The 13399-nt window shown below is 37.6% G+C and overlaps 1 long non-coding RNA gene across 1 annotated transcript in view; it reads right to left on the bottom strand.

The window, feature by feature from the left end:
* Positions 1-13399, bottom strand: part of LOC112673166 (uncharacterized) — a 127730-nt gene that overhangs the window by 86366 nt on the left and 27965 nt on the right. Inside the window, exon 3 of the long non-coding RNA XR_003144695.3 lies at positions 8674-8745. This is a non-coding gene — a long non-coding RNA (uncharacterized LOC112673166). The remainder of the gene's footprint in view (positions 1-8673; positions 8746-13399) is intronic.

Genomic DNA, 13399 nt, shown 5'->3' with positions numbered 1-13399 from the left:
GGTCAGTTTTTACATAGTTTGAGGTATGGTGTATGTGATTTTAATGAAGAAAGAGTTAGGCTAGAGATATAGAGACTTTAAGGATTAATGAACTCTCCCAGAAGGAGAAGATAACTCCAAGAATTCTAGGTTGACCCTTCAGTGAACTGCACACAAAGATGTATGGAAGGGAAAGAGGGTCAAACAACAAGGCACGGAAGGAGACATCAGCAAGGATAGGGAAAAGCAGGAGCAGATGAGACTATGACAGCCAGGACAATCAGCATGTCAGGAGAGTGAAGGGAAAATAGTCATGGTCAAGAGTCTTGGATGCCATTAAAAGAAAAAAAAAGAACCATTGGATTTAATGAAAAGGTCATTTAATGGTCTTTCAAAATACCAACTGGGATGAGCAAGGGAGATAAGACCCAAACTAATGCTTGTTTCCCCCCAGCTCTTTTTCAGTCAGCTTCTTGGGATTAGTTCATTGGGCATCCCCAGGAAGTTTCCTCTGCCTCTCTAGGCTGGGCAAGGTACCACATTCCTATGAGTTCCCTCAGCTCCCTGTGCTCTCCTGCCACATAGCATTTAATCACACACTATAGACATTAATCCCATATTTACCCATCTTTCCACCTCTAAAGTAGCAGCAGCTTGAGTGAAGGGAATGTTTAGTTCCCAGCTGTACCTCCAGGACCTGCTCGTATACTGTACTAGCTCAGAGAATCTTTGATGGATGGATGAGAGATGGAGTAGCCTGGAAATAGAAGGAAAAGGGGAAGACCTTTGTTGAGCGGTATGGCCACAAAAGAAGGAAAGTAGTAGAACTGTAGTGAGAGAGAGCTCTAATGTCAAATGAAGGGATGACCTTTGAAAGGAAGGCTGGTTTGAACTTGGCCCTAAAACAATCTAAGCTGGAAACTAATGAGGAACTCAACAGTATGCTTTGGACTCAGTCTAAAGACAAAATCTGCATCTCTCTTGGCCCTTAGAAGGCCAAAAAGCTTAAAGAGCTATAACATTTCTGGTATCCTTAAATTTGTGCACAAAGATCACATGCTAGTATAATGTGGATCAGTCTCCTATTTGGTAAACATGATGTTTGTGAAATGAGTAAGACACGGAATTCTTATTTATTGTTATTATCAGAATGTTAGTATTCAAATTTGAGATGTACTTTGGAGATAGGGATTCTATATATGACTTGGAGTCAAAAAAATTCTCCTCATGTGCTTCACACATTGAAATTTTTTCAAACCGCTTAAGTATTAAATGCATATTGATCTTTGCAAAAGTTAAACATTACTACAGTTAATGATGATGTGAAAGCCATTAATTTTATATTCCAAAACAGTTATTAAGAACTTTCAAATAGTTCAATAAGTAGATATTTAGATTGACAGTTTATACCAGATTAATAGAGTATTAGTTGATAAGTTTCAGAAGAACATTAATTCCTTTCTGAACCCACAGGCATTTTGCCAACACTTAAATTCAGAAATAATACAAGTCCAACTGATAGAGATTAAACTACAGCATAAGCTTATCTTTTGAGAGATTGTTTACAGGGCTATCACTTATACTATTAAACAAGATAACATAGGAGACTCTTTCTGAACATTTAAAAAAGCATCTTTCTCAAGCAACTCACAGAGCTTCATGGGGTGGGCGGGGGTGGGGGGATTGCTTCAATTCATACCTCACCTTGACCAAAGTTCAAGTCCAACAGATGAGAAAGAAACTTTCTTAACCTTAGTTGGTTGCTAGTAGAAAGGAAGGCTGACTTAGCAATCTGATGGCAGCCTTCCCCTAGCAGAATCCTATATTAAGAGAACAAGCCTCAAAATATCTTGCTTATCCCTCAACCTCGTTTGAAAGGGAGCACCCATTTGGTATCAAAAATGTACGTTATAGTGATCACACAATCAAGCAAGCAGCTCACTGTCCCTGAGAAAATATTATCTCTAATCTACAATGTCAGTCTTGGAAAAGTTGAATATTAGATTCTTAATAATAAATATTTTGGTGCATTTTCAGATTTAGCCTTATGACCTAGAAGTTCATTTTATGACAGTGATTTTCACCTTTGGCTTTAGCTTAGACCAAATATGATTTTTAAGATACTGGCCTTTTAGCATTTGGCCATAATGTGTATTTAGTGTACAGTAATAAAAACAATGAATCTTGACGGGAAATAGATAATCCCGGGAATGTTTGGAAGATGTCTATGACTCCAAATTCAAATGAAGGGAAATCCTGAGATGGCTTTTTGGGTTTGTTTGTTTGGTTGGTTGGTTTTTGTTTTTGTTTTGTTTTTTGGTCCCAGAGGAGGGCTGGGCTTGATGGGAACAAGGGAAGAGGGGGAGGCCTCCCTGACAGATGACAATGGGGCAGGGGTTAAGGAGGGGGCACTAGGATGGGGAGGCACATTTTGTATCTTTAACAGGCCAACCAGGTGGTGAGAAGAGGTACAAAAAAAGAACCTTCTTGCACTACAGTAACAAAATTAAACATTCTTAGATAGGGCTCCAAGCTGGCCCTCCTCATTCCAGATTTCTCTTTAGAGAAAATGCTATCAGCATGGGGGATTGGAAATGCCTGGGCATCTGCTGACATATGCAGGAATTAATTAAGCATAGTAGTGAAGGTGCTGTGGGGCTTCAGGGATCAGAATCCTGGGGTCACCAAGTTGCCAGATAATGCTTGCACTGAGCATCCAGTCCCTGCCCTCACAGCCACTAGCCAGCCTTTCTTGCTCAGTGTGGAGCTCAGCTGTCCACATCCCTAATTGCTTGCCAGCTGCTTAAGCCTCCCCATTGTTCACAGAGATATTTGAGGCAAAATAAAATTTACCTTCCAATTACATAACAAGCACAAACTGTTCCCCACAATCCCTGGTTTATCTGAACATTTATTGAGTGCCTACCAGGCAAAAACTGATATCCAAAAGACTCTGGCATTATCATAGAGCAAGGTAGTTTAGAGTATAAAATACAGATTCTAATAGGGCTTGAAATCCTGACTCTTTAAGCTCTTTGACCTTGGGCAAGTTATTAAAAACCCCTGAGTCTTAGTTTTTCTCATCTGTAAAATGAAATGAAAACCCTGACAGGCCCAATGAACTCCATCGACCCATTTCTTTCAGCTGGAGTTTTCAAGTCTCCGAATCTTCCCACTATCCATTTGGCCTCACCCACTTTGCAGTCTTTGAATTGTTCTCCTGATAGAAAAGATTCAAGTTTGAGCAGGGATGTCAATTGGGCATAAGCTCTGCTCATCCTGGGTTCAACATTTGGGCAACTCAGGAAGTCTACTGAGTGCTCTTTAAGGGCAGGTCAAGGAGCTAACAGGAAAGACCACCTCCTAAGGCAAAACAAAGTCCAACCAGTTTGACTCAAGATCAAGGGTCCAGGAGACATATACAATCACCAAAAATATGACCACAAATATTTCAGTCACATTATCATGTATTCAGTGATGGAAAGTGTACACTATCACAGTATTTGCAAATTCGGAGATTTGTGAGTGTTTAGGGAGGTATCCTTGTCAAATGTCAAAGGCTTAGTGTATTATCTTATAGATCCTCTCTATTCTTTTAAACAATATTTAAGATGGTCCCCAAACTTTGAGATAGCAGGAGGCTCGTATAAGCTACTAAAGGCAACTGGAATCCATAGCAAATAATGAGTTATTTGCTTGGATTTTCTGAGCAGGGAATGTTTCCATCAGGTCATCTTAGAACAGCATCTACCTGAGCAGAGAAATGTATTGATGTGTTTACTGAGGGCTCCCTATGAGTATAAGTACTAAATAAAGTGTTCGTCGACAAGAGATCACAAAGGCAACACTACACAAGCCCTGCTTTCAGGTTATTTTTACATCAGTTTGACTAAAAATAACAATAATAATTTATATTTTCATGACATGTTACAACTTTTAAAAAGATTTTATTTTATTTGGGAGAGAGAGATCACGGGCAGGGCTGAAGGGGTGGAGGGAGAGGGAGAAGCAGACTCCCCACTGAGCAGGGAGCCTGATGTGGGGCTTGATCCCAGGGCCATGGGACTATGACCTGAGCTGAAGGCAGATGCTTAACAGGAATCCCCATTTTACAATTTTTGAAGACTTATAATACCTATTCTCATTTCATCCTCAGAGATTCCCATAAGACAAGTGCAATTAATTCTATTTTTAAATATTTTATTTATTTATTCATGAGACAGAGAGAGAGAGAGAGAGAGGCAGAGACATAGGCAGAGGGACAAGCAGGCTCCATGCAAGGAGCCCGATGTGGGACTTGATCCCTGGACCCTGGGATCACACCCTGAGCCAAAGGCAGACACTCAACTGTTGAGCCACCCAGGCATCCCTATTAATTCCATTTTAAAGATGAGGAAACTGAAAGTCCAAGAAGTGAACACATTTTTCTAAAGCCATGAAGTTAGTATATAATCACAACGCAAGGCTTTCTGACTAGGTTTAATGTTCTCACTTGCCATAGCTGCATCTTGAAAAAGAATCTTTCTGCCTTTGCTTAAAAAGGTGGAATGGAAGGAGCAGAACATTTTTTTGATTGGTTTTCCCAATCAATCAAGGCCCTATAATGCATCTGGCCTTGGCAAAAACATCATGGAGGAATGAGTAGAAAAAGAAGATTTGTTTCCTACGGTCCAAAGGCTTTCAAATTAATTGGATGTTAAGAAGCAAGTGGGGAAAAAATAAGAAGTGATAAGAAGACTTGAATTTATGGAGCTTATATGTCCCAGTATCTGCCACAGGGTCTAGGACACAGTATGTATAGATACATAATAGAGATTTATCCCATAAATAAAAGATCAATAGGAACAAATAGATAACCATGAAACATACCTTTGTATGTATTTTAATCTCAAACGCAACTAAGAAGGAATCCCAAAAAGAATAAGGATAGATGTTTATTTAACAGAGGGGTTTGGAAAATTAACTAGTTGGAGAAAATCAAGTTAGATTCATAATATAATCTTATAATGTCAAGTAAATTCTAGATGAATCAAGGAGTCAAATGTTAAGAACAAAATTATTTTTAAAAAGGCAGAAACTATAAATTAAAATTTTATTAACTTCTGACTGACAAGGGATTTCTACATATAATGTAAGACATCATACTGTGAACAGCTAATAGAATGATTAAAGATTTGGTTCTTGGCTTAAAATTTTTGAATTTCTCTATGTCCAAGGATACCATGAATGTCATATGATGAACTAAGATATGTATTAACAGTAAATAAGAAAAACAAAGATTAGTCAATATATTAAAAAATATTAAAAAATCTATAAATCATTGAACATATACAAACTAGGAACCCAATGAGAAAAACATAAATAAATAAGAAAAAAGTCAAAGGATATAAAAAAACTAATTCATAGAAGAAATTAAGATGGAAAATAGTTGAAAAGCTATCCAACCGCACTGTCAAAGAAAAATAAAAACACTGAAATAATGTTTCCCTAATACATTTGTAAAAATTAAAATCATAATGCTCAATACTGCCAAAAGCATGATGAAATGGCTCTCCCTAAAACTGATGGTAGCAATTAAAATGATGAAACTTCAATGGGTGCCTGGGTGGCTCAATCAGTTAAGCATCCGACTCTTGGTTCTGGCTCAGGTCATGATCTCAGGGTCATGAGATCAAGCCCCATACCAGGCTCTGTGCTGAGCATGGAGCCTGCTAAAGATTCTCTCTCCCTCTCCCTCTGCCTCCTCTCACACTCCCTGCCACGTCTCTCACCTTTCATGCTCACATACTCTCTCTTTCTCAAAAATAAAAACAAAATGGTAAAATGTCTAGAAAGGCAATTTGGCAAATGCTATCAAACATTGTTTAATGGGCATAGGCTTGGAATCAGTAACTCTGCTTCTAGAAAATCATAGTAAGGAAATAATCAGAGATGCAAAAGATATATATATATATATATATATATATATATATATATATATATAGTGAACCTCTTCATACGCTTCTTAATGAAAAATTGTGAACAATACTCAATGCCCGGAGATTGTTTTGTTTTTTTGTTTTTTTTTATGATAGTCACACACACACACACACACACACACACACACACACACAGGCAGAGACATAGGCAGAGGGAGAAGCAGGCTCCATGCACCGGGAGCCCGACGTGGGATTCGATCCCGGGTCTCCAGGATCGCGCCCTGGGCCAAAGGCAGGCGCTAAACCACTGCGCCACCCAGGGATCCCTGCCTGGAGATTGTTAAGCAAATAATTCATAAAATGGAATGCCACATAGTCATTAAATAATCAGACTTTATAAAAATAAAAATCAAACTTTAGATGAATAGTTAATGAAACATTCAATACTTGATATGTCCAAAAGAGGTAAAAAAAAAAAGACTACAAAAGAGTATTATAATTGATATCATTATTTCAAGAAAGAAGAAGGAGGGACACCTGGGTGGCTCAGCGGTTTAGTGCTTGCCTTCGGCTCAGGGTATGATCCTGGAGTCCTGGGATCCAGTCCCACATGCGGCTTCCTGCATGGAGCCTGCTCCTCCTTCTGCCTGTATCTCCGCCTCTCTCTTTCTCTCTCTCTCTCTCTCTCTCTCTGTCTCTCAAGAATAAATAAATAAAATATTTTAAAAAAAGAAGGAAAAGAAGGAAGAAGTATAGATAAGGGAAAAAAACAGCAACAAAATAGCAAACTCTGATAGCAACAGAGGTATCTTAGAAGGGTAAGACCACAAGGGACTTCTTATTTGCTGTTTCATTTTGCTTTTCAATGTTTTAAAAAATTTTCCACATTTTGTAATTGGATATTTATTTATTTATTAATTTATTAATTTTCAATGGCAAAGAATACCCGGAAATCTCTGGGCAATAAGATTACAAACATTCTTCACTTTTGTCTCGATGCTTCTCTGTAGTTTTTCCATATCTTTACAGACAGCATGAATTATTTTTATTGAAAGGGAAAAAGTTTCTTTTTACCCACAGAAGACAGGGCTATCTCTTGTGTGTGACATTTTATTTCAACATAGTATTTGTACAATACTGTGAAATATATTTTTAATAATAAAGATCTGGTCTGAATAATCTAGAAGAGATGAAGGGTTCCAAATGGATACAAATTTGGCAGTGAGTCCCAGGTATCAAATATTCTTTCGATTCTTTCCACAAGGAAACTGTGACAGAAATGAAGACTTATTTCTCTTATTTTATGTTCAGTTTTCATGGGAGCCTGTGGGATGGAGAAGGCTTAGCTGCAGGCATATCTCTGTGTGCTCAGAATTTGAGAGAATGAGGAGCAATAGTTGGGATGTAGCTGAGTGGAGAGGTCTAAATAGAATTTTATGGTCTGTACACATTTTTTTCAGGATCTTACAATTTAATAAAAAATCTGTAAATAATCTGCTTATTTCACCTCTGTGTGAAGCTTAAATAATGTTGAGTTACTTTTCAATAAATGATATTTACAAATAACAATGGCAGACATTATTGAGTACTTGTTCTATGCCAAGCACTTCATCACACTTTGGTCATATATTATTTCTTTTAATCTGAACAGCAGCCTGATGAGGCAAGGACTATTTGAATCCCCATCTGACAGAATTTTTTTTTTAGAGAGAGGGAGAGAGAGAGAGATGGGGCAGAGGCAAAGGGAGAGAGAGAATCTTAAGCAGGCTCCACACCCAACATGGAACCCAATGGGGGCTTGATCTCAAAACCCTGAGATCATGACCTAAGCCAAAATCAAGAGTTGGACCCTTAACTGACTGAGCCTCCCAGGCACCCCAATCTGACAGATTTTAAAAAGTGAGCTCAGAGAGGTTAAGTAACTTGTCCAAGTTCCTAGTAAGTAGTCAAGCTGAAATTTAAAATCAGATTTATCTGAATTTAAGCTGCAAGTACTTTACATTTCACTGCCTCCTGTATCTACTATAGCTAAGCAACACCCAACAAAAATGCATTCACATAGTCATCAAAAGACACATACTAACTAGAAAGTTAAATAGCAGCACTGTTCTTAACAGCCTCAAACTAGAAAGCATCCAAATCCACATCAGCAGTTGAACAAATTGAAGTCTATTTACTCAGTGGAAGGCTATAGAGCAGTGAGAAGGAATTATCTACAACTACACATCACAAATGGATGACTATCAGAGACACAGTGCTGAGCAAAGAAGTCAGGCCCAAAAGAACACATAATGTATGACTCAATTTACTTATTTAAAACATGCAAAAAAAAAACAATCAAAATGAATCCATGGTTTTAAAATCAGGGTACTGATTACTCTTTGAGGTTGGGAGGTGGTGGTAGAGGGTGCAGGCTGGATGGTGGCATAAGAGGGTTTCTGGGTGGTAGTGGTAATGTTCTATTTCTTGATCTGGGTCCTGGTTACAATAATGTGTTCAACCTTGTGAAAATGAATTGAGATGTACATCTGCCATATGTATGTCTTTCTCTATGGCTGGTGACTCCAGAGGAAGAAAGTAGTGGGTGAAAGATACCTAGTTTAGTTTCTACTCTGGGGAGACCTAAAACAAACCCACTACACCCACAGGAAAACAGTACAAACTGATAAAGGAGGATCATGGAAATACTGATCTGATAGCAGTGAGCTTTCTGAGATACAAACAATTAGCCCTGGGGAGTGACAAACAATACGCCACAACAAGCTCACTTCGTTACCTTTCCATCAGAATTCAGAACCACAGCGTGTCTGTTTGGACAGCAGGAAAGCGTTTGCTTTAATATCACCACCTGCAGAATGAAATTCAACCAATTAAGTTAGGAAATTGCCATTTGCAGATAATTATTATTTAGCTGGTTTCTAACTTCATAGTTCTGCAGCCATTTGAGGACAAGGTCTCAGAACTGCCACAGGGTGTGGTATCAGAGTTGGTCTATTTTAACTTAATGATCTGGAAGAGGAAATAACCAGTATGGTAATGACATTGCAAACGATGCTAAATTGAGAGTGTTGCAAATGCTAATAAAGGCAGAGGAACAAAATGAGAAGACTTTGCTGATAAAATCTGGGCTTTAGTGAATAATACCAGTGTATTGAATTTCCAATTCTCTGCTTTCGTAACAGATTCTTGAGCACACTCCTTTGTGCTAAAAAATAAAGGTCTTATGCCTCAAAAAACTGAATACTCTATATCAACATTGCCATTCTAAATAAACTTTTAAAGTTCTTGGAATAGTATCGAACATACAGAAAAATTGCAAAAATGGTACAGAGAATTTCCATATACTCCACACCCAGTTTTCCTTATTATTAATGCATTACATTAGTATGATACATTTCCTCACAATTAATGAACCAATATTGATACATCATTACTTATGAAAGTCTTTCTGTAGATTTCCTTAGTTTCAAATAATATCCCTTTTCTGTTTCAAGATCCCATTCAGGTTACCAAAGTCCATTTAATCATCACGTCTCCTTAGGTTCCCATTGGCTGCAACAATTTCTCAGACTTTAGTTTTAAAGACTTGGACAGGGACACCTGGGTGGTGTTGAGTGGTTGAGCATCTGCCTTTGGCTCAGGTCGTGACCCTGGGATCCTGGGATCGAGTTCCACATTGGGCTCCCTGCGTGGAGCCTGCTTCTCCCTCTGCCTGTGTCTCTGCCTCTCTCTCTCTCTGTGTGTCTCTCATAAATAAATAAATAAATAAATAAATAAATAAATAAATAAATAAAATCTTTAAAAAAAGACTTGGACACTATTGAAGAGTATTGGTCACATATTTGGTAGAATGTCCTTCAACTGGGATTTCTCTGATGTTTTTCTCATGATTAGGCAGGGATTATAAATTTTGGGGAAGAAGACCACAGAGATAAAGCACCAAGGTCATACCATATGCAGGGTGTGATATCAACTATCAATATGACTTACCACTGTTGATATTGACCCTGATCACCTTGCTAAGATAGTATTTATCAGGTTTCTCTACTGTACTTATTCTCTTCCTCCCCTCTTTCCATCAGTGAACTCTTTGAAGGAAGTCACTACATGCAGCCCACACTTAGAGAAAGGGGAATTATGCCTATCAGAGGGCCGAGTACCTACACAAATTGTTTGAAATAGATTCTGCAGGGGATGTTTGTCTATTTCCCTCCATTTGTTTATTCAATCATTGAATATGTCAGTATGGACTCATGGATATTTATTTTATACTTTGGCTTATAATCCAATACTACTTTATTTTGTTCCTCAAATCATTACAGTTTTAGCCAGCACAGGGCTCTTTCAGTTAGTTCTTGGGTCTGTTTGACATATCACCATCATTGTGGATCTTCTTAAAAACTTCCTTATTTTCCAGCAGTAAGAGATGCTCCAGGATTATCTGCATATTTCCTACCCCAGTCCTAGAACCAGCCAATTCTCAAGGAGGTTTAGTTTCTTTTACTGGAGAATGGTACTATAAACCAAGACCTGGATTCTGGATGTGATGACTTCACCTGGGGTGTTTTAGCTTCCAGGCCTTCTCAGCAGACAGTGCAAGGAAATAAACTCATGTGTGTGCACATACCTATAAATATTGTTATGTGTCGCCGTCTGTATCTATAGTAAGCTAAACATGAGTTCATCCTAATGTTTCCAACTCCAATCCATTACCACATGGACACTTCTAGTTTCTTCTCCTTGCTTCTCTATAACTTTCTCATTTCAACAATGAGAAACCAGCTCCCACCATCTACCATCCATTTACTTGTTTAATCCCAGTATACATGGACAGTGGTTTCAGAATAGTTAACCAAATTGTTAACCAATAATAGGAAACAATTTTACCCACTCTAGTGCTTATATATAGTGCCTTTTGTCTTCAGTCTTATAAACTTTATTCATTAGCTTAGTACATTCCTTTCCATCCTCTTTGGTTATGCTGCTTAATACATTTATAATACTTAGATTCTTTTGTCACATTCTGCATTTCATCCTGGGATTCACTGACCTCCTAAATGACTTTTTAAAGTTTGCATACATCAAGGTTCACTCTTTGGGCTGCAGTTCTATGAGTTTTGAGAAATGCATAATATCATTTATCTGCCATTGTATAGTCTCATACAGAAGAGTCTCACTGCTCTAAAAAAATCCCCTGTGCTTCTCCTATTCAATCTTCCCCCAATCCCATCCACTGTACTCCCACCAAAACTTTGACAACTACTACTATTTAGTGGCTCTAGGGTTTTGCCTTTTCCAGAATGTCATATAAATGGAATCATACAGAATGTAACCTTGCAGAATGGCTTCTTTAAGCGATGTGCATTTAAGACTCATCCATGTCTTTGCATGGTTTGATAGCTCATTCCTTTTTATTGCTAAATAATATTACATTATGTGATGTACCACAGTTTATTCCTTTTCCTATTAAAGGTCATCTTGTTTGCTTCTAGTTTTTGATGATTATGCATAAATAAAGCAGCTATAAACATTCACATGCAGGTTTTTATGTGGACATAATTTTCAACTCATTTGGGTAAATACCTGCGAGCACAATTGCTGGATTATATGGTAAGACTACGTTTAGCTTTGTGAGACACTGTCAAATGGTCCTCAAAAATGGCTGTACCGTGGCTCCTGGCTGGCTCAGTCGGTAGAGCATGAGATTCTTGATCGCAGGGTCATGAGTTCAAGCCCCATGTTGGGTCTAGAGTTTGGATATTCCCACCAGCAATGAATGAGAGCTCTCGTTATTCTCCTCTACACCCTCGCCAGCAATCAGTTTTGTCAGAGTTTGGATTTAACCTTTTTTCTAAGAGTTCTGTCATAGTATTATATTATTGGTGTACTTTGTATCGCCCTAATGACAAATGATAGCAAGTATTTTTTATCTCTTTTTTTTTCAGCTATAGATCTTCTTTTTGTTTTTTAAAGATTGTATTTATTTATTCATGAGAGACACAGAGAGAGAGAGGCAGAAACATAGGCAGAGGGAGAAGCAGGCTCCTCGCAGGGAGCCTGATGCAGGACTCAATCCTCGGACCTCAGGATCATGCCCTGAGCCGAAGACAGATGCTCAACCGCTGAGCCACCCAGGTGTCCCAGTTATATATCTTCTTTAATAAGGTCTCTGTTTAAACCTTTCATCCATTTTTTATTTTTATTATTTTAAATATTTTACTTACTTATTTGATAGAGAGAGCACAAACAGGGGGAGGGGCAGAGGCAAAGGGAGAAGCAAACATCCTGCTGAGCAGGAACTCCAATGTGGGACTTGATCCCAGGGATCATGACCTGAGCCAAAAGCAGGTGCTTAACCGACTGAGCCACCCAGTTGCCGTTTCATCCGTTTTTTAATTAGGTTGTTTGTTTTCTTTTCAAGTTTTAGGAGTTCTTTGTATATTTTGGATACAAGTCTTTTATAAATATGAATTTTGCAAATATTTTCTCCCAGTCTGTGGCTTGTCTTTTTTATCCTCTTAAGAGTGGCTTTATTTTAATAAAATGGAACTGACCAATTTCTTTCTTTTGTGGATCATGTTTTGGTGTTACCTAAAAATACATAAACAAACCCACAGTCACCTCGATTCTCTCCTATTTTGTCTTCTATATGTTTTATAGTTTTTCATTATAAATTTAAGTCTATGGTCCAATTCATTTTGAGTAAATTTTTGTGAAAAGTGTAAGGTTTAAGTGGAGGTTCATTTTTTGCCTGTGGATGTCCAGTTGTTCTAGCACTATTTCTTGAAAAGATTATTCTTTCTGTGCTGAATTCCCTTCGTTCCTTTGCCAAAGATCAGTTGACCTTTTTAGTGTAGAACCAGTACTGCACTTTCTGTTCGGTTCCATTGATGTATGTGTCTATCTTTTGGCCAATACCATCCAATCTTGATAACTTTATAGTAAGTCTTGAAATCAAGTAGTATGAGTCTTCCAACTTTGCTCTTCAGTATTGTGTTGACTTCTTCTAGATCTTTTGCCTTTCCATACACAAACTTTAGAACCAGTTTTCGATATTTCTAAAATAACTTGCTGGAATGTGCTTGGGATTCATTGAATCCATAGATTGAAGTGGAAAGAACTGACATTTTAATAATATTGAGACTTTCAATCCATGAACACAGACTATTGCTCCAATTATTAGATTTTTTTTATTTCTTTCATCAGATTTTTGTAGTTTTTCATATAGACCTTATACATATTATATTTTTATCTTAGTATTTAATTTTGGGGATTCTAATGCCATTAATATTTCTCTTGTACAGTGCTGGTATATGGGAAAATGATTAGCTTTTGTATATTAACCCTGTTCCCTACAACCTCTACACTATTTCTAGGAGGTTATTTATAGATTCTTTGGGATCTTATATGGAGATAATCATGTCATCTGCAAATAAAGATGGTTTTATTTATTCTTTTCCAATCTGTATACATTTTATTTCTTCCTTTTATCTTATTTCACT

Source organism: Canis lupus, chromosome X (genome assembly GCF_003254725.2).
Source record: "Canis lupus dingo isolate Sandy chromosome X, ASM325472v2, whole genome shotgun sequence".
In the NCBI taxonomy this organism is placed as follows: Eukaryota; Metazoa; Chordata; class Mammalia; order Carnivora; family Canidae; genus Canis; species Canis lupus.
The sequence above is the reverse complement of the archived record's forward strand: the minus strand, read 5'-3'. Positions and strand labels throughout refer to the sequence as shown.